At 33.0% G+C, this 23,393-nt stretch overlaps 1 long non-coding RNA gene across 5 annotated transcripts in view; it reads right to left on the bottom strand.

Moving 5' to 3' along the window:
• LOC109456613 (uncharacterized) overlaps positions 1-23,393 on the bottom strand; it is a 311,954-nt gene that overhangs the window by 227,187 nt on the left and 61,374 nt on the right. For all 5 annotated transcript variants that reach the window (XR_012498217.1, XR_012498220.1, XR_012498221.1 and 2 more), the window contains one exon: positions 22,576-22,679. This is a non-coding gene — a long non-coding RNA (uncharacterized LOC109456613). The remainder of the gene's footprint in view (positions 1-22,575; positions 22,680-23,393) is intronic.

Below are 23,393 nucleotides of genomic sequence, written 5' to 3'. Positions count from 1 at the left end.
GGATAATCTAGTATTTTATAATTTTTCTATATGTTAATTGATGGACTTTGAACTATATATTGTTTATAGTTGTGACTAAGTAGCAAATATTTGATATTTCTCTCCAGAATTATGGGCCTCAATAATTCTTTACTAATTTGAATGAAACATTTCTTTAGATATTTTATAGTGTATCATTTTTAGATTAAAAACTTCATTAGGATGTCTTTCTAGCATTTTGACCAGAAATAAATTATATACAGCCTTCTGAAAAACACTATACTGCTCTTCTATATCAATCGATCGTAACAAATTAATACCACCTTAATAATGCAAAATAAATTTCGGTTAAACTTAAAATATATTTCAGAGTTTTATACGGTATGCTTTTTAATACTTCTTAATTTTATAACATTCTAGTTGCAAAAAAACAAACCCAATAGAACAAAAGTAGTCTGCTATACAAGTACCATGTTGCCCCGAAAATAAGACCTAGCCGGACAATCAGCTCTGATGCGTCTTTTGGAGCAAACATTAATATAACACCTGGTCTTGTTTTACTATAAGACCCGGTCTTATATATTATAACACTGGGTCTTGTATAAATTTTTGCTCCAAAAGATGCATTAGAGCTGATTGTCCAGCTAGGGCTTATTTTCGGGGAAAGATGTTATTTCCAATTAGATAAGAAACAGATTGTTTTAATCATCCCACTTTTAGCTTTTCTTTGAAAAACTGTAGCTTGTAATACTTCTGATAGCAAATGACAAAGCATTTTTATAATTTCCATAATTATGTGTATTTTTCAACTTATTTACCCATATCACTAAATGGCAAAGTTTTACTACGGAAACTAATTCACAATTTACTACTTTAAGTTCAAAAAATGATTTCTTTAAAAGGGAAGAGAGGCAACTAAAATTTAGTTAATTGGAAATTCAGAAAACATGGATACTAATTTTATTGATATTTTACTTCCTCTGACCTAGCAGTTCAACAATTTGGGCTTCTGTTTTATTATTTACACATAGAGGGTGATTCTAGGTTCAGGTTTGCCCAGGATAGTTAGTTTATGAAAGCATCCTTAGTGTGCGTCCCTTACTCGCTTTGACTTTCAAAATTGTCCCAGTAATGACAACAAATTCCATTGGCATCCTAATACAGAAAACCATGTCATTGCAAGAAATGTTAATTGGTGGAGTTTCGCAAAACGAGAAGACAACTTACAAGTCATACATAATATACTTTGACTGAAATGCTGCTATAGTACTTATTTGAAAAGGCCTTTGTTAAAAACTATACTTGCTTTAGAGTCCCAGTCCAGTTTCTGTATCACACAATATGCTACAGAACACATAGTAATGCAAGATAGGGTGTTCAGAATTATAGAAGATGATGGAATTCAGTATACTAAAAAGGACAGAATTTCTTTGACTAAGACATCAGGAGAAATAGGTGTGAACTGCATATATTCAGTACTTAAAATAATTCCAATGTATAGTCAGTACTCAAATATTTATTAAACAATAAAAAGACTTTTAAATATGGCTTTTAAATATGGCTAAGTTATTATTTTGTTTGTTCTTTTGTGTTGGAAAAAATAATATAAAAAAGAAAAAATAAATAAAATGAATCTCAATAGATTCCTAGTATCCTCATAAGACTTACAGAAACCATTTTCTGGAACACTTTATTTGTGTTTCCATTTCCATAGATTAAGCAATATACACCTACATTGCATTAAGATAATCAAGTGCTTTTTAAAATTCTTTATTAAGTCAGTGGAACGTATTATTCACCTTAATTTTATCTATATACTTTAAATTCTATGCTGACTACCTTATAGTGAGTTATGTGATATCTCACTTATACTAATGAATAAGATGCTTTCCGTGATTTATTATAGACAGTATTTTCCAACAAAACAAAGGACAATAGAGTAGATTGGTTGCAAGGTGCCATCATCAACACCATCACTCAGAAATGCATGTGTTATGGGCCTATTTGCACATGACGTTTTGTTGGGCACTTCTTCAACACCTTATTCAGTGAATAAATCAGCAGCTAGATGACAAGTCTTCCCGAAAACAATCAAACTTTAAAACAAATATTGAAATATGTGGTTATACGAGAAAAATGGATGCCTTAAAAATTTAGGATATTATGGGAAGTCAATGTCGATATTCAAGATTAAGCTCAATATAAAATCATGCACTGTATTTTGAGAGTGATACTTATCAGAGAACTCTGACTCTTCTAAAATTCTTTTGCATTTATTAGAAACAAATTAGAGTAGAATGGTAACTTTCTTCCAAACTATTTCATTCATTGAACCTTTGTTTACGCAGAGCTATCACAGGCAAGAGTTCAATGCAAATCTTTCAAGTAACATGTCCTTTTTTAAAGCTCTGGGATTTATTTCCAATCTTTCCTCAAACAAGTCCCTTTTTTAGCTATCTTAGTATGTCAAATAGAAAAAATCAAAATAGAAAGGAAATATCATGGATTTGTCTCAGCATCAAATACCAGCCCCAATTCTATTTTCCCTAATCCTGGGAAGGAAAAAGCTTTGGAGTGGACAATCCTTTTTTCCCATTCTTAACATATAATATTTTTGTCTACTTAGTCATAAATCAGTGCCAGACTTAATCAGACCATTTTAAAATGCATCTCATTTTTTAATTTTTTTTTTACCCAGGATCTATACTTATTCATATTTCACAGATTCATTATTCTTTCCAAGAACTGTACAAAACTAAATATTATACAATGGAAAAGCAAGCTGTATCAACTGTTTGTTATTGATTAAAATTTTACTGCACAAATATCAATTATTCAAAATTGTGACATGTATTTTCTAAAGAGGTGTCAAAGCGATGTAGTTTTGTCATCAAGGTAATCAAATATACTACTACTACTTTTCTATATCAAGGATGCTTGTTTATTCTGTGATTTTTAAATCTTTCACTAGCTACAAAAGTTTGAAAGCTGATCTTCCTTCATCTCCAGCATCACCAGCATACACAGAGTGCAAATAGTGTCGCTCTCATTTTACTCTTATTTCTATAAATTTCAGAAAGCTGCCCTTTGTTGTTATGGTGAGTATGGCAGCCATTGTTTTTCTCTAATCAGCAAAAATGTTTCCTTCTTTTTCTCCTTAACCAACAGATCCCTCCTCAGCATCTTTTGTAGCTGGAGTTGTATAGAGAGGGATGAGACAGAAAGGGGAATCATTTTCTTTCTGACAAGAAAAGGAGAGGTGTGAGAAGAAGACCTCCCTCACTGTTTGCTTTGAGTATTCATTCAATGAAGACAAACAAATGGTTGGAGTTCCTGTACCATCTTGTGACCAAATGGGATGGGAGGCCATCTAAAATCTGAAATATACATGTAAAGCATATACAAAAGATAACCTAATACAGACTAACAAGCCAATGAGTTTTCAAATAGCATACCAAGATAAGTAAGGTAAATGTTAAATTTTGTCTTTCTTCCTTAGAATTAGTTACGTATCAACTCTGTGTAAATTATTTCTATAAATCCAAGTAAGAGAGGAGTGTTGAGCCAAATTATAACATTAGTGCTAAGACTCCATTTTCCTTAATATTGTACAGACATAAAAGTAACAGCATGCTTCCCATAACCTAAGTAATAATTTACTTTACAAATTTTGTGGATGTGGTTTTCTTCTTGTGATATGGTATAAATATAGCTATATAACTTAGAATAAAACTGTCTGAAGACTGTCCAAAATCAGTATAGCATCTCATGGCAAGAAATGAGTTAAGGGTTGGCTCAAAGTTAATGTGGAGATTAATTTCATTAACTCATATCACTTAACATCAATTTCATATCATTTTTTTAGATCCCCACTGTTTACTCACATATAATTATATGAGCACGTATACAGATGCATGTGCATACATTCACATATAAATACACATGCATGCATACACATGCATATGCCATGTATATACTTATTTTAGAAATCACGAGAACTGTAGACCACCTTCAATTCTAGTCCCTCAGGTCTCATTTTTGCCTTCTTCCATTTCATATGTACATGTCCTTTCTCCCCCAGTGTTACTCCTGAGTTCTAAAATATCAACAGATTTATGGATCTGCTCAATCCTACAATGCTTCAAACCTTGCTACAGAATTGCAGAGCGCATACAACTACTCAAACAAGCCTACTAAAAAGATTTAGTGATTTGCTTGTAGTCTGGCCCCCTACACTTGCCCAGGACGGAGGGTATTTTTGCTTTCCATGTATTTCTGACAATCTTCTAATAAATAACTAGATAGCTTCAAATAAAAGAATTACCCAAACTTAATAGATTGCATGCCTGCCAAAATATTTCAATTGAAAGGGGATTATACGATTATCAATATGTACTTTAAAGGGTTATTTCCAAATGTTCTTCATTATTGAAGGACACTTTGAAAAGCAGAATCTGACTATCATGCTTATTGTTATTACTATGTTGGGAAACAGTTTCAGTGTAAATAACATTTATCACGTTCATTTCCTTTCTCCATTTTTCTTATGACTATTGTCAAATGACAGGAAAACTGCCATTGTGACTGAGGTCAACACGTTTATATATACCAAGATATATCACATGGCTTTGAAAAGGCAAGTCAATTTGCTGTGTTGAGAGATGGGTCTGATGTTCTCACTAAGACATTTGGACAGATGATTATAGCTGTTCAGTCAATGCAGGAGTCGCATCACTGCCAAGCCTTCCTCCCTCCAGTCATGGATTACTGACCTTTGGGCAGCTGCCTACGCAAGAACGAAAAGATAAAAAGATGCATGTGTCTCTGTCTGAAATCCTCTGTAGTAACTCTAATTGACTGCAGGGATATCTGCTGGTGACAGTGGAGAAAGCTGACAGCTGCAGGCCCTGTCGTTGCAGCCAAAAAGCCACTCTTGTGGAGATCTTAGATGAGTATATTAAGTACTTTTACTAGCTCAGCTGGTGAAGTTACTTTAGCTCATTTGGCATGAGCACCAGCCCGAGAATAGTAAATCAGCTCTTAAAAGTACCTTCTTGTCATCCGAATTGTAAATGTTCAGTGATCTAATACTAATCCTCTTTTATAAATAGAACTGACCCTTTAGTGCTGTGGTATCATGAAAAAACTTTCTTTTTTTTCTCATTTTGCTAACTTTTCTTTTCCTTTGTCTAACCCCATTTGCCCTTCTATACACAGCAAGTGCAAATCTTAGAACAGCTCAAAATTAGATGTCACAAAAGAAGACCATACGTGAACAATCCAATACATTAGTGTGCTGGACTTATACAGTAAAATGTAGTCAGGAGCTAAACTTTAAATCATTTGTTAGAGAAGTCTAAAGAAAAAAACAAAAAAATCTGAGGTCAGAAAACTTGGAGCAAATGAAACACACTGTCAGGTAAGCCCATAAGGTGCTACTGTCTTGAAATAACATAAACTGTCAAATTTTTCCCCAAATTATCTGGTTGTTCATGAGGGTCTGTCTTAGATGGCTTCAGGAAATAACAGAAGTTCATTGTTTTCATTATATTATAATTCATCTGTAGGAATGAAGTATTCCGCTAGATTATAGTGATTTAATCCTGCTTTCAGCTTGACTGAATCTGTGTTTATACTTTTCCTTTATCTAACAATACGTTTGAATACTCCTCAAGACACAATCACAAACATCCACAAAGAGATCTGAAGACTACAGTCCGGCTTCCTAGACAGACAGATAATTACTGGAGGCACAAAACTTCAAGTTCCCCAGCAAAGAAAGAATGCAATTAACAGTGAAGCTAATTGAATTTTTTCATACCAAAATACTTGACAGACGGGGCTGTGCTTTATTGCCTTTTATATACCCAGTGCTTTGAATATAGGACAGCAGAAATAGTAGATGCTTAATAATTTATTGCCACATTAAAAAATGAATAAATGACATTTATAAGCAGCAAAACATTCTTGTCATTTCTGAACTTAATTGGAAAATAAAATTGGCAAAATCAAATTTGGATGGTGCAATGAAATCTACAAAAATAAAATAATTTATCCTTCCTAGGATGCCCTTATAAGTGAATTTAATTGCTTGTTTTATCTAATTAGAAAACCTCTAAATATCCCAAAGATTATTAAGTTTCCCTCATTCATCACATTTTAATATTATCAAAGTGTTATAAATTACATGGTTTAAGCATTTTACTAACATAGTTCTGTTTAGGATAAGTAATATTTTCTTATTAAAACCTTCTTTGTAATTTTTCCCAAAAACTATGAATCCTATTTTTCAGACACAGATCTTGTTATCCGGCTTAATTTAAAATTAATATGCTTATAATACTTTCTCTTTATAGGAAAAGCAGAGCAAGACACTTTCTGCACAGATATAGGTTTATAAAAGAATAAATCAAATCCCTTAAGGCATATAATTATATACAGTAATACCCTAAAGAAGCAAGCTGGTATGTAAACTGAGATTTAGTTTTGTGTAACCCAAATCAGTGCCACAGACGTTTTCATTTTTAAAAGTGCTCATTTAAAATATTTTAAATATTGCTCACTTTAAAATGCTCATTTAATTTGCCAAGCTCAAGGCCTTCAGAAACACCTTCTCCTGCCAACACTGGAGATCACACATACATGATTAGGATAAAAATAAGCAACAGTAGCTACCAGGTAGAGGGGGCCTCTTGCCTTCCTCTGGAAGCACACATTCCTTCACATACCCTAAACGCCATGTATTCACGATGAAAAAGTAAACAAGAAATGTCTATAGATCCTAAAAAGGCATGTTTAAAAATGATTTAGTTTGGCTCCAGATCTGCTAAATTGCTTCATTACTGAAATTTAACTCTACTAAAATATTTCTTATTATATCGGCTTATAATAACACTAAAATAGAAGTTAAAATGCAGAAAAGCATCCAGGTAATAAAATGAATAAACCTCAATGGAATAATATGTATGAACAATTCATGTGCTTTTTATAATCATTGCTACAGCTTGATATCATCTATCCTATTATTTGCTTAATGTTATAATTAACAACAAAAGTTCAAATTGACAAGTTATGTGAGAATTTATTAACTCTATAGTTCCCACCAATTTATTTTTAATTTTCTAATATCATAATTATCTGTAGTTAATCCAAACATGTGCATTATTTTTCTTAAAGGTGGCACGGTGTGTGGTATTTACAGTTTCCATTTTCTCATCAGAGACCCTGCTTGAATCTAGGGTTCTATTCGTTACTTTTTTCACTTGCTAAAGCTCCCAATCTGTTACCCAGCTACAGACAGAGATAATATCTTTTACTGAGCATTTGTGTAATGCTTTAATAAACACATTAAAATTATTAACAAAAATAATAAATTTATACTTATTTTAGCTAAGACATGTTTTCGATTTGGTAAGGAAAGTCAGTGCTAATATTGAGGTCTATAGAGTATTTCAACAATCTTTCATTTGATCATTTCAGAAGTTATGGTTAAAAATACTGTAAAAAAAATATGTTGTTAAATTTACACAATCTAAGAAATCCATCCTCCACCAATCTACAATTACAGAATTCTAGAATTTAAGTCATTTGCAACAATATGCTTTCAACGAGAACCACCAAGGAGGCATGTCACACCATTCTTTTGGAATAATTCTTTGTAGAGTGTTACTACCTTTTTCTGCTAGAGGAAGGGAAAACATGTTTCATGGTAAACCAAGAATACACTATGTTTCCCACTTAAAATAATTACCATGAATGTACTAACAGATCGACTTTAAGAAGTTTTGCAGCAAAAACCTTAATTAACTATAAAATACCTTTGAGTGGTACACCTAGAGACATGCTGCTTTACAGATATGGAAGAAGCAGTGATACAAGATTAAAAATGACAGTGGAAACAAAGGCTTTTATAGAATTAATTGATATCTAAAGAAACTCAATTTATGTTAAGAAAAACGTATATGCTTGTTTGAGTTCCAACTTTCATAGGTACATTAGAGTGATTATGTTGGCTCAAATAAATAAAAATCGGAGTAATCATATCAATGAGTATATTGAATAGATATTTAAGGATGTAATGAAGCACAACTTCAAATTATGAAGAACCCAAAACTGTTTTTTAAAAGGGACACCTTTGAATACCTCAGTCCATATGTCATAAATCCAATTTTAAAAGGCTTTGAAAATTAGCAGCTGCAACTATTGTGTAATGTAGCATTTATTATTATTATTTGTTTTATATCAGATATAGTGCTTTAATTTGTTAAATTAGAGAAAACAGCATACATTGAGCTATTGGGACTATGGTAATGGTTATTTTTGAATATGAAAAGGAATTAACTGAAAAGAGGAAATATGGAAGGAAGAACCCAAACCTGAGAGGACAGCAAAGAGTAGTAAGATGCCTAAAAACAGTAAGTAGGCAGGATACCACAAAGGCCTAGTGCTGAAAGTGAAGGGACCCAGCAAAACAGATTACTGCCCACAACACAACACAACACAACACAACACAACACAATGCAGGAACATCAGTGTGGAAATGCAAGTGTTTCTGAGTCAAAGGCCCACAGGAAGATAAAATGGGCCCTACACAAGGTGGGTGATGCCACTTCAGAAAAGCCTAGGTTTGAAGGCTCAGCACTTTTTGTAGCAAGCAGCAAATGAGGCAGTCCTTTCCCCTGGGGAGCAAGGGGGTGCCTAGCAGTCACATGTGGTGTCCTCCACCTACTTAACTGTCTGCGTGACTAGCTACTGGAACTGTGTATTATCAGAACACAGGCCTTGTGGTTTGATATACGCCGCTGGTGTACAAGGACACTCAGGAACCACGGCAGACTGCTATCTCAACAAAAGTAAACAATGTCTGAATCAAATTAATATAAAGAAATTAGACTCTGGAACATATCTGCAGCAATTAAAAAAAACAAAATTGGCTAGTGTGATAACTGGTAATTACATGAGATTAATTGTTATTTAATAGTGTTAATTTTTCTCACCCTTCAAAGTAGCATGCTCTCTATTTTTCAATGTTTGGATTTTAGGGGAATGACTTTACCTGTTTAGCTGTAACCTAACTTACAGATTAAGTCATAAAATATAAGCATTCTTTCATTAAAATGTTTTATTTAATATTTGCATAACTTGATGCGTCACTATAAGAATTCCATAGGAGGAAGCTGTATCTGAGACTAATTCAGGTAAGTTTAGCTGAAAGTTTGGTTATAGCCCAATTACTTCCCAGATGATAGGGCGGGACAACCCATTAAAAACTGAAATTTTATTATCAGTTGGCACAATGTTATAAATGTCATACTATAAAAAGGTCATCTGTTTTGAAAATGCTAATAGTGATATCAAAAATAAAGTCAAACAGTCTTTGTAATCATTTATGTACAAAAAAACAAATAAATTTGAGTTTTCATTTCATTGAATAATGAAAAGTCCTTTTACTCTGCATAGTCTGGTGTGAGACACATATAGTTGCATGCATTTGTGATAAGCACATTTGTATGTATGTACAGCGTGCTAAGAGACCACAGAGGAGACCACTACAAACACAGCCTGTGGTTGTGATGGCTGGTGGCCTTGAAATTATCCCTGGATATGGTGTTATATCGGCACTTTACAGGAGGACGCATTAACTGAGTAAACAAAGGAAAGAAGGACACTTCAAAGCAAAAGTACAATCTGAGAAACACTGATGTTGAACCAGCTGAAATGTCTCATGGAAGAGTAGATTGGAACTTGGGCCGGAGCCCTAAGTCAGCTCCATGTCATAAAAGACCCAATAGGTCATTACGTTGTGGCTTAAAGACTTTATCCATGAAGTCATTGGAATCACAAAAAAGTATTAAATTGATGAATGATATCCCATAATACATTTTTTGAACTAACATTTTTTATTCAGTGGGAAAAGGAATTTAAGGAACACCTTAAATCAGTCAATTTATGGAGGAAATTGTGGTCATTACTCAAATGATAAATGACATAATGGCAAGAACTTAGGTGGCTACAATCAGATAAAGAAATAGTAGAGAATATTTGAAAAGATGGCACCATGGACTATCTTTGTGGTCAATGAACTGTATTTGGTGAGTAATAAATAGGAATTCAGGAGGATTACCTACTTTATTACAGGGTGATCAAAAGCATGATCAACAAGATGGGCAATTTAGAGAAAGGATCAAGTAGGAGACATTGTGGAAGATTGAATTAATGCTCCACACTTCACTCTTTCTCTCTGTAATAGGGTCATGAATTCCTATTCATTGCTATATCATTGCTCTGGGGGAGGAACACAAAACCAATTGTACCCACTTTGCGAATATTCAAATGACAAGTTTGGGTCTTGGAAATGTGAATGGACATAATTACCATGATGTTATGCAGGTAAATTTTAAATATTACTGTGAAATCTGGCTCAGGGACTTTCACCTCTACCCTCTGTAATGAAAATGCCCAGATAGTGGTCTCAGAATAAGGGACATGAGATTAGGGACATGCGGAATCCAGTCAAGCTTAGTAGAGACACAATTTGCCCTATGGCCCTCATGCAACGTAAAGAAGAAATGTTAGTTATAATAATCCAATGTGAAAATGGATTTGTTTGTCATCACAATAAAACCTAACTAATAAGCAAATATGTTTGGTTCAATTTAACATGTCTGGTTTGAGTTACTGAGAAATCTAAGAAAAAATGTCTAATAGGAAGACATTTAGGTACAGAAGGTATAGAAATAGTAAGAGGCAGAAGATAAAGATAAAAAGAGAAAAAATGTACCTCCCAAACTGTTTTGTGAGTCATAAAGATGATTATTGACTATAAGCACCTTTTCTCTGGACTAGAAAATAAGTCATCTGCATACCACTCTCTGAAGATGAGCATATCATAATACAGGCCTAAGTTTCAGTTCCCAAAATGAAAAACCTTCTCGGCTCCACGAAAAACAAGACAAAGGATACATACAGTTGAAACAATGAGTAGGCTCATATTCAGTGAGTTAGAATTTTATAATGACTTTTACAAATCCCACTTCACATCACCATACCTACTATCTCTCTAGAACTATTAGCAACTAGAGATTGTTTTGTTTTCCTATTTTAACTTTGAAGAGGAATCTAAGAGTGCCATTAGAAAAGTAGTTGACTCAGTTTTATTAATGACATAAAAAGTGTTAAGATGTTTGATTTCTAAGACATAGTGACTTTCTTTTTAAAAAAAATAAAGTCTAGTGGGGTGAGAATGGTTAGTATCGTTACATAGGTTTCATGTGTACAATTTTGTAATACTTGCATTTGATTTTAATCTATTGAGGCCGTAAGCATTTCGGGGATGACAGCAGCCCTCTGAAATTTTGTTACGTGAGTCCACAACATTAAAGTGTTCCAGGGTCTCATTATTAAGCAAGCTAAGCTCTTATTTTATCAGTAATGTGGATTAATTTTATCTTTTCCCAACCCTCTGACTTGTAGGATTAATTCAGCCATAAGAGAATGAACACTTTATGGAATGATAACCTTCCCAAAAGTACAATTCATTGGAGTTCCTGGGTTTTCCATGCAAATGATTCCTTCTATTGTAAATATCCAAGTTATTAGTCAATTTCTAGAGGTTGCATGACCTTTCTTTGTTATGAACATGTGTTATTTACACCCAAACACTTAAGGAACCAAAAAATGAAAATAAAAAACTTCAAGACGTTGTTATTCATTACTACTTTCAAGAAAAAAGACATTGTCTTCTTTATAGCTGCAATGTCTAGCCTGTATATGGCATATAATAGGATTAAAGAAAAATTTAAAGGATGCCTTTCTCAGCCAAAGACAGTTCAGTAACATGAGCAAGGGTATATATATATATATATATATATATATATATATATATATATATGGATGGACGGACGGACGGACGGACAGACAGATAGATAGATAAGAAGTGCTGGAGGATACATGAGTTAAGACTGGATTTAGCCAGTACCATTCATGAATTGATTGATGAAAATAAGTTAATTAATGCATACTTTTCATATGTAGACATTTTTGAGTCTGCCACCAGACACCCAACCAGGGATGGTTGGAAGGATGTGTTCAGGTTACACAGACTAAGCAAAGCTGTGCAGAAATCAAGTTATCAGAGAGAGATGAAGGAAGACACTTTTTACACAACGTGAGCTGGAGATCACGTTTCAGAAATCCAACAAGAAATTTCAACTGTTCAAGATGGGCCTGATTTTGATATTTAATCTGTGGTATAAATATGCAGACAAAAAAATAATTATGTAGGAATGTCTCAAAATCAAGAATGATGGGCAGGCTCAAACAAGAGAATAGGTTTCTTTTAGTGGTCGTTCTATATAAACTGTCAAGTATGTCTGCATCAGGTATGTGTGCCTCCCAGAACAAGATGTTTCAGTAGACGCTACGGCAGTGGAAGAGGGACAAATCTTGTGGAGAGATCTCAACATCCTTCCAGTTGTATTATGATGGGGAAATACCTCTGAAGTTTATTTTCTCATGGGATTCTATCTTCAGTTCTGTTTAAGAATACGAATATTAAGTGGGCAAATGTTTCATGTGGTTACTAAGTAGGCCAATATTTTAAAATTAATTTTAGCTTTTACATTTAACCAAAAAAATAAGTTTTAAACTAGTTTGTCATAGCTATTTTATGGAATTGGACATTAATATAAATATGTACAATCTGCATAAATGTAAATGTAGCCCCATTTTACTAAGGGTTCCATACTTTTCACTTTGAAGGTAGTAAGTAACACAATTTGCAGAGATAAAAAAAAAAAAAGTTAGGTCACAGAGAAATAAAATAACTGGCTTTGATGAAGGCTAGAAAATAGAGTTCTGCAGATTACTTTACGAAGTCAGACAATGAAGTTTGCGAACATATCCTATAAAAAGTGCTACATACCTCATTGCTGAATATCACTACAGTCCCCTTCCAAGTACAGTGGTACCTCGGTTTTCTAATGCAATCCTTTCCAGAAGACCATTCAAGTTCTGAAATGTTCAAAAACAGCTGACAGCTAGGCCTCAGGATCTTGCACTCAGCGGAAGCCGTGTGACATGTTCGACTTCCGAGGTATATTCGAAAACCGAAGCATTTACTTTGGTTTACAGCGTTTATAAACCGAAATGTTCATCAATGGAGACGTTTGACAACTGAGGTACTACTGGTACACCCCTTGGAAGCTATGCACCGACTCCAGCACCTAGTCCACCCTTCAAAGCAATTTTGGAACTCTTTTTCTGGAATGGTCATTAGAGTTATCATCGTATTACTCTTGATGTCCTGAATGTCATCAAGATGTCTTCCTTTCAATATTTCCTTTATCTTCAGGTAAAGAAAGAAGTCATTGGTGAGTAGGGAGGGTGTTCCAATACTGTTATTTGTTTACTGGTTAGAAACTTCCTTACAGACAGTGCCACGTGAACTGGTGCATTGTCCTGATGCAAGAGCCATGAATTGATGGCAAAAAGTTCAGGTTGTCTCACTTTTTCATGCAGCCTTTTCAGCACTTCCAAATACAGTGGTAGCTTGGTTTCAAACGTCCCCATTGACGAACATTTTGGTTTATGAACACTGTAAATTTTATGGATCTATGGTATCATTAGATAGTAAAATTCATGCTAAATTTGCAGTTTTAAAGGTTGATTTCAAAGGTCTGGAATGGATTAATCCATTTTGCATTACTTTCTATGGGGAAACTGTGCCTCGGTTTTCAAACGTTTCAGAACTCGGTCTTCTGGAACAGATTATGTTAGAAAACCGAGGTACCACTGTTGTCAACTTGGTTAACTGTTTGTCCAGTTGGTACAAATTCATAATGAATAATCCCTCTGATATCAAAAAAGGTTAGCAATATCAGTGCAACAAGTTCGCAAACTTTATTGCCGTACCTTGTATGTCCGGGAAAACCAAAAACTATGAAAAGAAGAAAGCTGAATTAACTGACATACTGGTGTCTGTGTCATATATGCCATTCTATCTAATGATTGTAACAATTCTTTTAAAAAGACACTATTATTTTCAATTTGCAGACAATGAAACTGAGGATCAGAATGCTCAACGAAATTGTGTAAGATCCCATAGGTAGCAAGCAAAGGGGTCTTGATACAGACTCACCTCTGCCTTACTATTTATTCATGCAGAAAGCATTTATTAATAATCTGAAGCAGGCCAGGAACTGTTCTAAGTAATTACAGCCTCAATAAACTTTGGAAGTTCCTGTTATTTTTTTTTTTTAGGTAAATCACTTAACCTTTTTGAGTGTCAACTTCCCTATCCATAAAATGCAGATAATTCCACTATCTCCCATACAAAGTTAAAATAATACACATGAAATTGTTCTATAAATACAAGGTGCTATTAAAATATTAGTTTAGAGTAAATAATTACTTTCATGCGTTTGTATTAGTATAGGCAAATACTTGTACCTGCAATAAGGAAGATAAAAATACAACTTAGCTAAAGCATTCAACAACTATATTCAACTGTCTTACTTCATTCAGGATGCAGTGACAAAATACCACAGATTGGACTGCTTATAAACAACCAAAATTGATTTCTCACAGTTCTGGAGGCTGGGAGGGCCAAGATCAAACTGCCAGCAGATTCAGTGTCTGGTGAAAGCCCGTTTTCCTGTTCATAGATGGTGTTTTTGTTTGTTTGCTTGTTTGTTTGTTTTACTATGTCCTCTCATGATGGAAGTGACTAGGGATCGCTGTGGAATCTCTTTTATCTTTTATAAGAGTGCTAATCTCAATCATGGGAGCTCTGCCCTCATGATCAAATCACCTCCCCAACATCCCACCTCCCAAAATAATCACTTCAGGCAAAGGGTTTTCAACATTTGATTTTTGGGTGGACACAATCATTCAGATTATCATCTCACCACTAATAATATATAAGATGCCTCTTGGTACAGGGTTTGAATAGATGAAACAAACAATAAAATCATTTGGAAGATATATCCTCAATTCAAGAAAAGTGAGTTTTAGAAGTTAGTGTTGAAGTATGTTCTTTTTTTCTGGAGATATGGGTAGACTTACAATATTAAATGATTTAAAAATTTGATGTTATCTTGAAGTTTGCTGAGCTGTATTTTGCTGTGATTTGTAAAGGTGAAAAATGAATCTTGGCAGTTTATAAAAAAACAATGGGCAAGGCATTAGGCAAAAGTGAGGATACTAACAAAACAACAGAGAAAAAGAGAAAAAATGACAAGAAAAGAGAGATGGAAGCAGAAAGAAAGAAAAAGTAGAAACAAAGAGAAAGAGAAAATGAGATGTGGAAAAAAACAACGGATGGAGATCTTAACATTATGCACACTATTTTGATTCGCTGTACATGTAATTTCTCCATATATGAATATTGATATTGTTTGGACAATATATAAAATGTAATATTACAAGTCCATCATAAGATATAATTAATACTGTGCATAATTTAATTGGGTTTAATATAAGCATCAATAATTGGAATCTAAATTAATACGTTAACTTTTTGGTAGCCTTTACTATAAGTTCACATAATGCCTGCAACTTTAAATATTTCGTATTGTAATTTTTTCAGAAAATAAATGTGCATAGTAACCAAGTAAACAATGAGTGTTATTATCAAGACTCAACAGATTATAATCATTTGCGTGTTTATAGTTCAGATATAAAGTTAAGGACTTATTGCTGTATTTGAGAATGATTTTGTGTCATAGAGCCAAAATTATAAGGCATTCTTTCAGAGTAAGGAAAAACCATAATTGTTTTTATGGGTAGAGTGGGTAAAGATGAGGGAAGCAAACATCTATAGTGAATGAATCCGCACATTAATAATTTAGGCTGACTGTAAGGAACTGGCCTTTGCTTTGCTATTTCTGTACACTTGAATTTTTAAAGTATTTATTTTATACTATCAGCAATTAATTATGTATTAATGACAAGTTACAAATGTGAAAGTATCATAAGTTGTAGGGAATTAGAAGAGACATTAAAATTATATATTCTAGTGGCATTAAAAATTTTATAGCATCAACACTATTCAGATAATACCAAATGTGAAACACTGCTTATGCAAAACTTAGAGTGCTGGGTAAAGTCATTTAATATGCTTTCATATAGATAGATCTGAAGAAAATTAACAGAAATCAGGGGACATAACGGATTGTGGTTCTAGAAATGTTATTAATCAATGGAGTTTCCAGATGCCCTCAAGGAATAGACAGACCCAGGTACTAGATCTCTTTCATACAAGGATTAGAAACTCCTGAAAGGTAGGGAGCTAGGTTGGAGAATACCACACACAAAGTTCATTTTAGGATTTCATAAATACCTAGGAAAGAGTCTAAGAAAAAAATAAAATTGCACCAAAGAAAAGCAGGCTACCTAGAAAATTCTAAACCTGCTTTGTTATTTGGTGAGGTTAAATAAACAAATACATAAGCCTTTAGAGTTATAATGGACACTTTAACAAAGATTTAGCAACAGACTGAAGTCTGAGTGTACAATACAAGGAATGGGCTTGCAGTGCTCCCAGGAAACTGATTAAGATCAAGAAAAATGTATCCTCAAGAATCACCACAGATAAAATTATAATCATGATATTTACAATAAAAAATTACAAAACACAACATAAAAGCTTCAAAAGCAAAAGTCAACTGAAACAACTGAACCCACCACACGAGTACTCATACTTAAATATATTTTTTAAAAATGCGAAATAATCATGCTCTATGTTCAAAGAACTAAAATAAGAAAAACGAAATATAAATTAAAAGCCTTAAACTGTATACATGTTTAGATGCTTTAAAATTCAGCCAAATGGAAATTTGAGAAACAGTGCACAAAACCACATACATAGACAAAATTTTAAATAATGGTGGTATTAAAGATCAGATTAGATAAAGCTAAAAGAAAATTAATGAAATTGAAACTGGAAGTAAAGAAAGTATACAGAATGAAGTACAGAGAAACAAATATATGGAAAATACATAATAGAGAACATGATAGATTGAAAACAATTAGAAGATCTGAGGTCTATGTCACTTTCTAGGAATAGATTAAAAATAATAATAATAGAGTGAATTAATGAAAGTGACCAGAATCAGAAAGTCTAAGAACCTTAAGCAGAATAAATGAAAATAAATCTAAGCTTAATCACTTAAGTGTTAAATCACAGCTAAACATTAATGGTAAAGAGTAAAGTCATACAACAGCCAATGGAGAAAAACATTTCTGCAATTGGGAAAATAATTAAATAACTGACTTCTTAAGAACAACAATGGAAGTGAAAAGAAAATGTCATAATATACTCAGAGGAAACCAGAGAAACATAGCTATACTGAGCTATCTTTCAAAAATGAGGACAATTAAGGATTTGTTATATAAACAAACATAGAGCATGCCTAAACATAATTAGTGTAAGTATCATAATTTTAAACTCCTTAAATTAGAAATGATATAGCTAAATCCCTAGACAATAATACAAAGTTGCGAAAGTAAGAATTATAAATTTCTTGAGTTTTTGTTTTTTGCATGACACATGGAAAACTGACTTTCGATTTTAAGTTAAATACACATGTTAAAAATATTAATGACTAATTTAAACTGGAAGAAGAGAAACAGAAAGCATACATTTTAAACTATTACAAGGAAAAGTTAATTACGGGGAGGAAAACTTCAAACAGATCTAAAGAAAGCAGGAAAAAATTAAAGCAAAATAAAATAAAGTGGAAAAAAGAAAAGAAAAAAAAAAAAGGTAAAGTCTTTTAAAATAAGATATCTCAACCACTATTTAATTTTATTCTCTTTTTGCTAAAAGAAAACTAACAGAGACAGCATCTTCTTCCCAATACATAAAGGTATACGTGGTTGACAAACTATAACTTCACACTCGTACTAAATACCCAACACAGAGTAGAGCTATCTCCATTTTTCAGGAAATAAATTGTGAATTCGGATGCTAAGATATCACTTAAAATTTCAAACACCAAAGAAATGCATTACTGGGGAAAAAAACTGCAAATGTTTACTACTGGAAAATGGTGTAAAATTATATTTAAAGTTAAATAACTATTTATATCATATTATTTCAAAACATATATAAGTAGGAACTTTCATAACAGAAGCAAAGCAGCCTGCAGGTTTATATGACTAAAAGGACAGAAAACAAAATACATGAAATTATACGTGTTGAATTATAAAATGGGACTATACATAAAAATAATTTGTAATGAAAATTCTTTCACATTTCTCCAATGTAATATAATACAGCTATAGCTAAGAATCAATGATAAATTTCTAACTAATGTTAAAAACATTTTATGCAATTATGTTCTTCACATTATTAATAATCCAAGAAATGTAGATCATGTGCTTTTCTTCAGCATTGCTTAAAGCGAAAAGAAATATTTTCATTTACCAGTATTTAAATATTCATTACTATCTCTTATAGAACTAGTAGATGGGAAAACAAATTACAATTATTATGAAAAACTTATTATACATTGTTATTTATGGGTGATATTGTGGAAATTGTTTTTACATAAAGTATTAAAGTGTTTAATAAGGGAAAACCAACTTATTTAAAATATTTGGCATGTTAAAGAAATTTGTATAGGAACTAAAAGGCATATACAATTCATCTTTCAAGTAAAATTTGATACCCATGCTTTAATTTGAAAAGTACTCTTTCTAAATAGATAAAAACATATTTTAGTGGTTAATGTAATTACTTAAACAGCTATCATTGTATAATATGTTTAAGTTATGATCTGTCATTTAAATGACAAAATAAAATGCACAAACACACACACTTGCTATAAAAAAAAATCAAACTTTTAGCTTTCCTGTCATTTCAAAGTTTGGTGTTCTATTATAACAGCAATCAGTACCACAACAAAAACAGCTTTTAATGGCACTATTAACTCAAGAACCTAAAACAGCAACTACATTAATTATATTAATTACACTTAATTGAACATAATCATCTAACTTAACAATATCTTATACACCAATTAATAAAACAGCATGTCTTCTAGATCAGAAATGTATAAAAATAGTCTTTCTGTAGTAGATCCTTTTTGGTAAAAATATGTGAACCACAATTTAGTGTATACAGAAGATACTGAATGACATTTAATTTTAATGTTATAATTTTAATGGATTTTAATACCATATTCTTATTGCTAATGACTTAAGAATATAGTGCTAGTTTTTGTTTTGTTCTGTTTTTGTTTTTGTTTTTAACATAAGCAAATGTTTTCCAATAATCCTTTAAGGATTTTTATTGCTCTTGTTAGCATGTGATTATGGAGAAATCATTACACTTGGTAGTTATTCCAACTGTCATCTCTTTCATCAAATCACTACCCAAACCCTTTCACCCTCATACCACTTACATCATCTTGTGTCCCACCTAAGAAAATATTTATTTCAACTCTGTTTCTACAGATAACAAGCTAAACTAAATATGTCATATTATTAAATTTTTATATTACCTTTTTGAATGGCAAAGATATCCTTCCTCCTAAAAATTTTTGTCCCTAGTGAAACAATTGTCGACAAGGTGAATAATAATGACTGGCATTATTACTGTATCTCACTGACACTCTTCTATTCCTTTCTTTATATTATCTGCAACAACTGACTTGTTTTCTTCTCACTTTATCCTCTAGTTTTTGTCTCTAACTTCCCAACTTCTCCTTCATGAGATCTCTCGTTTAGCGTCAACTTCACTACCATATTCACTTGCCCTCTTAGATGTCTGTCTTCCCTTCCGTCATGTAATTTCCCCCTTAGAATTTACATTATATTTCATCAAATTCATAGATTAAAAATTATATATACCAATATCTCCCTAAATGATATATTTTTGTCCTCCCAGTACAGACCACATATGATAATGATCATGATAAAAACAACTTTTAAATGCTAAGGGGAAAGTACTATATAATCCATAATTTTTAAATCAACCAGTATTTTGGTATTAATAATCTCATTTAATGCGAAAGAATGTTGAGAATCAAGTAATTTAATTTGTTTAAGTTTTCACAACTTGTACATGGCAAAGCCATGATTGAAATTATAGTCTAATTACAAATGCATGCTCTTCTATAAAGTCAGGTGGCTTCTCTATATCCAAATGACAAAAGGATATCTTAGTTGTCCAATAGGAAGTTCAAATTCCAATACGATCCCATCATTTCTATTCCTCTACCTTCTCAAATAAATGCAACCCTCCTCGTGCCTTCTCTATCACAGTGAATGGTGCTGCATTTCATCCAATCATTCAAGCCAACAATCAGTTAATCTTACTGACTCCTTCCTATATAATCTGTACCTAATTCCTATGGCTTCTCTTTGTTTGATTTTTTTTTTTCCCAAACCTAGTCTTTCTTCTACTGAGAAGATGACCAGTGATACAAGTTCATTTTAAGCCATTACCATTTCTGTCTAGCAACAGTCCGAAGGGTAGCCTCACTGTTTCCACATGTTCTCCTCTACAATCAAATTTTTTTTTTAATCGTAAGTCAGATCTGGACACTTGTCTGCTTGAAACAATCCATTGCAATTGGAATCAAAACTAAATTTCTTAAGATAGTCTACGAAGGACTACATGCGGTGGACCTTGAACATCTCTCCCCTTACTCTCTCCCCCAGCTGCCTGCATTCTAGCTTCCTGGTTGTCTAATCCGCTAATACAGCAACCAGCTTCAAGGCTTTCTACTTGATTTAGGGTATTCACTTCATCAACTCCTTTCTGCCAATTTGCTCACAAATTACAGATTTATCCAATTTAAACTAGACTCTTTCTCTAGCTGTTTTTGTTTAAATACCCTGATTAATTTTCTTCTAAGGATCTTTTGCAACATAAAAATAAGTCACATATTTGTTAACTTACTTATTATATCCTCTCAATAGAATGTAAAGTTTATGCAAACAGGAATCATATCCATCATATATTCTGGATACCTAAAACAGTATCTGGAACAATTCAAATACTTGTTGAATACATAAAAAATACACTTTAGTGTCATTCTAATGTTTAATTTAAAAAAGAAGACCTATTTATGATTAGATCATTTAAGGAATTATTTCCAATTCATCACAACAGTTTATTGAAATATCCCTTTGACTTCAAAGTTACTGTTCCCTCTGCAATTCCCTACTCCTTCACCTACATAACTCATGATATTCATTCCAGATAGAGATCATATGTTAACTGACGTAGGAAGTATTATCTGGCCAAAGAACTTTGTATAGGAACTAAAAGGCATATACACTCATCTTTCAAGTAAAATTTGATACCCATGCTTCAATTTGAAAAATACTCTTTCTAAATAGATAAAAACATATTTTAGTGGTTAATGTAATTACTTAAAAAGTTATAATTGTATAATATGTTTAAGTTATGATCCGCCATTTAAATGACAATCGAAATGATTGTCCTATACTGTAAAGATATCCTATACTGTAAAATAGGAGGTATGTAGAACACTCAAAGTACTTTTATTACTTTGGGAATACAAAATAGAAGTTAAAACATACACAGAGCTTTCTATTTCCAGGAAAATGACTGGGAGGTTGCTTTGCTATTATGGTGGTTAGAATGGAAGGGAAGGGAAGGGAAGGGAAGGGAAGGGAAGGGAAGGGAAGGGAAGGGAAGGGAAGGGAAGGGAAGGGAAGGGATAGGTATTAGGGTTGCCTCTTCTATTGAAATCCACTAAAAGTGAATTGAAGATATGACAAAATAATAATTTCTGCCTAATTCCAAGTGAAAGCAAAACCAGAATATTTAAATTACTTTTGAAGTTACTTTTGCCATGAGCACATCCCCTAATCCCAGGGACTGGTGCTTAGGCAGTACATCACAAAACAAATGCAGGATAAGTTCCCCATGGGCTGGCGTGTGGAGATATAGTCACCATAAATGTGGGATCCCAAAGTATAACAATAAACCAAGTTAAGTTTCTCTACCCTTCATTGCCAGAATCTGACAGGAGTTGCCTTCAGCAGATCTTTAAGAGGGAGGAGGAAGCTCCATAGATGTTGTAACCAACAGAGCTAAACAGCTTATAATTCATTATTTTAGCACATACAACTTCATGTTAATTTGACCTTTGTAATAAACTAGTAACAAGCAATTGTGGTTATCCCTCATTTTATAGATGGGAAATGTAAAGCAAGACAGGATAAAGTACATGGTTCAATGTCACGAAGCAAGCAAATGGCAGAGCTAAAACTATTCCAGACAGCAATCTTTCTAAGCTATCAAACTGCCTCCCTGTTTCATGTCGCTGCCCCAAATACCACTTGAAAATTCTGACTGCCAAATTCATAACTCAAAAGGATGTGCTCCTACACTTGCTTGAAAACCATGAGTGCCAAACTCATAACTCAAAAGCTTTGATTCCTATACTCACTTAAGATTTTATGGAATTAAACTGCCATGGTCAGGGTGTGTGTGTGTGTGTGTGTGTGTGTGTGTGTGTGTGTGTTGTATTAAGTGGGAGTATTAATTTTCTTTCAGTGACAGAAGACGAAACATCCCTAACTCCTCTGAATTGTAACTTACCATTGTAACCTTACCTTTTTGTGCAATTTTTCTCCTCCACATGTTTTATTTGACTTGTCAGTAGTCTTTTGACCATCAAAAGTTAAGGAATAGTCTTGTATTCTAGAACACCTTGCTCCTGTAACAGACATTTAAGAGGAGGGTGATATAACTAAAGCATCTGAGACATGTCAAATGGATTGCTGAACATCTCTATCATGTGATGACCTCTTTCTACATGGTGGTGTTCCCTGTAACAGCTCTTCGACTACAGCTCTTCAACCAGAAGCCAATGATTCTAAAAACACTTTCTTTTTCACTTCTCCTACATATAGATGTTTTCTTACAAGACCATGTGTATTCCTTTGTAGTAAGTAGGTTTGCCTTTTAAGAAAAATGCATGTACTTGATTTGTTTTTGCCCGTGGCTGCAAACCACGTTCAATGTTCCCAAACTATCTGATAATATATTTCTGGTAATAAATACAACCAGATACCAAAATAAAAATTTTTAAATTAAGTTTAGTAATTTATTTACTTTATTCACAAACGTAAAGAGCTCATTCACTATGTCCTAAGCATTGAAATTGTTGCCTAGTACACAACTGTAAAAAGGAAAGACAAGATTTCTTGGGCAATTCACAGTCAAGTAGGGGAGACAGATGTTGCGCCTGTGACAGGTGCCTTGATGGGGAAGAACATGATACAAGAGAGCAAATAATGGGAGCTCCTAACCAGTCCAAGACTCTAAGAAAGGATTCCTAAAAGGTAACATGTAAGGTGAAATCTGGAGAATGAGTAACATTTAGTTGAAGAGGGAAGGCTGAAATAGAAACAAAATATCAAAAAATCTC

Source organism: Rhinolophus sinicus, linkage group LG07, assembly GCF_036562045.2.
Source record: "Rhinolophus sinicus isolate RSC01 linkage group LG07, ASM3656204v1, whole genome shotgun sequence".
Lineage (NCBI taxonomy): Eukaryota > Metazoa > Chordata > Mammalia > Chiroptera > Rhinolophidae > Rhinolophus > Rhinolophus sinicus.
This window is presented reverse-complemented; position numbering and strand designations above follow the sequence as displayed.